This window comes from Carlito syrichta, unplaced genomic scaffold (assembly GCF_000164805.1).
Source record: "Carlito syrichta isolate Samal-C Ts95f unplaced genomic scaffold, Tarsius_syrichta-2.0.1 Scaffold113135, whole genome shotgun sequence".
NCBI lineage: Eukaryota > Metazoa > Chordata > Mammalia > Primates > Tarsiidae > Carlito > Carlito syrichta.
In genome coordinates, this window is record NW_007057231.1 from 81,835 (window position 1) to 86,485 (window position 4,651).

Genomic DNA, 4,651 nt, shown 5'->3' on the forward strand with positions numbered 1-4,651 from the left:
CCCCAGCACTTTGGGAGGCAGAGACGAGAGGATTGCCTGAGCTCAGGGGTTCAAGACCAGCCTGAGCAACATGGGAGACCACACCTCTACAATAATTTTGTTTTTAAATGCCAAGCATGGTGGTTCACGCCTATAATCCCAGCACTTTGGGAGGCTGAGGTGAGAGGATTGCCTGACCCTACGGGTTGGAGACCAGCCTGGGAAAATCAGAGAGGCTTCATTTCTGCAATAAATCAAAAAATTAGCTCGGTGTGGTGACGCATGCCTGTAGTTCCAGTTCCTTGGAAGGCTGAGGCGGAAGGATTGCCTGAGCCCAGCAGGTCAAGGCTGCAGTGGCCATGAGCATGCCCCTGAACTCCAGCCTGGGAGACAGAGTGAGACTCTGACTCAAAAAAGACAAAGAAGAAGAAGGCAGGTGTGAGAGACATCCTGAAGTATGATTGACAAGACTGGGCAACCAATTAGATAACAGAGATGTCCCAAAAGATGCTCTCCACAAAGACTAATTCCCTAGTTGGGCTGACTCTAAATAATGCTTCAAGGGTCAGCGTGTCTTCTCCTCTTTAAAGAAAAACATGCTCAAAGCAGAGTATTTGAAAAAGCAGTGCAGATCAAAAGGGGCCAGAGAACCAAATTACCTGTGGAGCCTCTAAAATACAGATGCTAAGGTCAAACCCTCCTCAGTCAGACTCGCCTGGAATAGCACTTGAGAATATGTTTTTTTTTTTGTCTGAGTCTTATTCTATCACCCGGGCTGGAGTTCAGTGGCATGCTCACGGCCACCACAGCCTCGACCTCCTGGGCTCAGACTTCCACCTCAACTTTCCAAGTAGCTGGAACTACAGGCGTGCACTACCATGCCAGGCTAGTTTTTTGATTTCTTGTAGAGAGGAGGTATCACCAAGTTGCCCAGATTGGTCTTGACCCCCAGACTCAAGCAATCCTCTTGCCTGGGCCTCCCAAAGTGCTGGGATGACAGGCTGAGCCATCACACCCAGCCAAGGGAATCTGCATATTTATTTTTATAAACTTCCCCAGATAACTCTGCATGGTCAGAGTGAGGTACTAATGCTTGGAGAGTTCCTTTTCGTCTCTTTTCTATCCATTAAAGTTTGATGTTTCTCAAAAGGTCTATCCGCAGTTCTCTTCTCGACCTATGACCCCTGCCTGGACAATCTCATTGGTTTCAATAACTTCAACTCTCACCTGAATACTAAGGCTTCCCAAATGCAGCCCAGCTCTGTCTTCTGATCTCTATTCTCTATTTCCACCCTCAGCCTGAACATCTCTAGTGGGATATGCAATAACTAAAATTCCTTGGCTAATATACTTAATGCTGAAAAACTGATTGCTTTTTCTCTAACATCAACAAGACAAGGTTGTCCACTTTTGCTCCTGCTATTCAACAATTGAGACCAGCCTGGGCAACTTGGCGAGACCTCATCTCCACAATAAATCAAAAATCAGCCGGGCGTGGTAGCGCGCGCCTGTAGTTCCAGCTACTGGGAAGGCTGAGGCGGAAGGATCGCCGGAGCCCAGCAGGTCGAGGCTGCGGTGGCTGGGAGCGGCCACTGCACTCCAGTCTGGGCGACAGAGTGAGACTCCAACTCAAAAAAAAAAAAAAGAAATTAAAAAATAAAATAAAATAAAGGCTAGTAGCCATTGGCTTCTACAGTGTTTACCAATCTCCCAGAGCATAGGGAATTCCAACAAAGATCAAAATAAGTCCTGGGCTATAACCACCTTTCCCAAACCTACAAAATAAACAGCAGACTTGACTAAAAATAGAGCAGCAGGGGCAAGGCTTATATCAAAGTGAAATGTTCTGAACAAAGGGCAGCTGGTTTTCACTGATCTTTCTTATCTCTTAGATAAGGGTAGTTAATGGGCCATAAATACAAACAAGCGACCTGGTGGCCAGGTTTCCCAGGAAGAGGGAGGACGGGCAGTAAATAATTACCCTCCCTCGGACGGGCCGGGGACTGGGGAGGAGGCTTCCTACAGGAGTAGCAGCCTCAAAGGGCCCTTCTGAGATGGCAAACAGGCCCCAGGGCTGGCAGCCATGGGCCAGGCAAGCAGTCTCCCTGGCCCAACCTCAGAACCAGAAACCTATCGAAGAGCTGGAGGATGGGTAGAGCAGAGATGGTGCCAACCAGGTGCTCCTGGGGGGTGGGGAGAGGCTGTACTGAATGAGGGCCATGACACACAGAAACTCCCAAGGGAGCCTCCGCAGACAGACTCCTGACGCCGTGACCTGACTCCTTAATACTCAAAGTGGGTCTGGTGGACTGTCAGATCCAGGATAGGCTGCACCTGTGTGTGTACTCTCACCTGGTTGCGGTGGCTCACGCCTGTCATCCTGGCACTTTGGGAGGCTGAGGCGAGAGGATCGCCTGAGTCCAGGAGTTGGAGAACGGCTTAGGCGATGCAGGAGACCTCGTCTCTACAAAAGTGAAAATTTTAAAAAGTAGCTGGGTGTGGTAGCATGCATCTGTGCTCCCAGCTACTAGGGAGGCTGAGGCAGAAGGATTACCTGAGCCCAGGAGATTGAGGCTGCAGTGAGCTGTGAGTGTGCCACTGGATTCCAGCCTGGGCAGCAGAGTGACACCCTGACAAAAAAGAAAAGTGTTAGGGTCACACTACCAGAGGGACCTCCAGAATGTCAGGTCAGGCCCGCTGGGGGCTTGGGTGTCTGGTGTGTGATCTTGTCCCGCATGAAACATGCCAAGATTCGCACATAAGTTAGATTCGAAAATATAGTTTATTTAGAAAACAAATTCGAGAGAGAGAAAAAAAGAGGAGATTCCCCTCCCCAAGGTAGGAGAGGGGGTCAAAGCTTAAGAAAACATGGCCCAAGCCGGCTCGGTGGCTCAGCCTGTAATCCCGTGCCTTTGGGAGGCTGAGGAGAGTGGATTGCCTGAGCCCGCGGGATCGAGACCCGCCTGGGCAGGGAGACCTCATCTCTACAATAAATCAAAAAATCAGCCAGGCGTGGTAGCGCGTGCCTGTAATTCCGGCTACTTGGAAGGCTGAGGCGGAAGGATCCCTGGAGCACAGCAGGCGAGGCGGCGGTGACTGGGAGCGGTCACTGCACTCCAGTCTGGGCGACAGAGTGAGACTCCAACTCAAAAAAAAAAAGAAAACATGGCCTGGCCATAGCCCAAAGAGCACAAGGCCACACCATAGCTTTGCAAGGCAATGGCCGCTGGTTACTCATGGTTAAGTCCTTTCAGTCCTTCTCTTTGATGGGAGAAAGTCATTAAGGTGATTGGGTGGTGGTGTGTAACACGTCATCACGAAGGGACGGGTAAGCACAAGTACTGACCTCAGGTAAACAGTAGGCAGATGAGTGGGTAGGTCACATGATTGCTGCCGTGGTGGTGGGCTAGAAGGGAGAAGGCGAGGGGAGGGCTTTTTTCCTGCAAAAGACCTGTCAGAACCGGGTGTGGTGGCTCACGCCTGTAATCACAGCACTTTGGGAGGCGGAGGCAAGAAGATTGCCTGAGCCCAGGGTTCAAGACCAGTATGGGCAACATGGAGAGATCTTGTCTCTACAATAAATTAAAAAATGAGCCAGGTGTGGTGACACACGCCTGTAGTTCCAGCTACTTGGAAGGCTGAGGCGGAAGGATCGCCTGGACCCAGCAGGTTGAGGCTGGGTGGCCGTGAACGTGCCACTGCTACTCCAACCTGGGAGACAGAGTGTGATGCCAACTCAAATAAATCAATACATAAATAAATAAATGTATAAGTTGTCCCTTTGTCTAAAGTGCTCTAGCCTGGTCAACCAAGTGAGACTCCCACTAAAAAAAATAAAAAATAAAATCAAGAAGCTGTCTCATGCCTGTAATCCCAGCACTTTGGGAGGCCGAGGCAAGTGGATTGCCTGAGCCCACGGGTTCGAGACCAGCTCGGGCAACTTGGTGAGATTTTGTCTACACAATAAATTGAAAATTAGCCAGGCATGGTAGTGTGCACCTGTAGTTTTGGCTACTTGGAAGACTGAGGCGGAAGGATTGCCAGAGCCCAGCAGGTCAATACTGGGGTGGCCATGAGCATGCCACTGCACTCTAGCCCGGGTGACAGAGTGAGACTCCAACTCAAAGGAAAAAAAAAATGAAATTCAATGAGGAAGAAAAATTTTAAAATAGGGAAACATATGAAGAAAATGAAAACAACCAGTAATGATCCCACTAACTCCAGATAATTACTGTTAACCTCTTATTTATTTATTTATTTTTATATATTTATTTATTTATTAATTGGAGTCTCACTCTGTCACCCATGCTAGAGTGCAGTGGCACGGTCACGGCCACCACAGCTTCGAGTTGCTGGGCTCAGGTGATCCATCCTTCTCAGCCTTCCAAGTTGGAACTGCAGGCACACACCACCACGCCTGGCTAATTTTTAAATTTATTGTAGAGACAAGGTTTTGCCAAGTTGCTTAGGCTGGTCTTGAACCCATGGGCTCAGGCAATCCTCTCACCTCAGTCTTTCAAAGTGCTGGAAATAAAGATGTGAGCCAATACGCCCGGTTCCGTTAACCTTTTAAAGTACACACACACACACACACACACACACACACACGAATGCATTTTATTTTATTTTATTTTATTTTTGAGTTGGAGTCTCACTCTGTCGCCCAGACTGG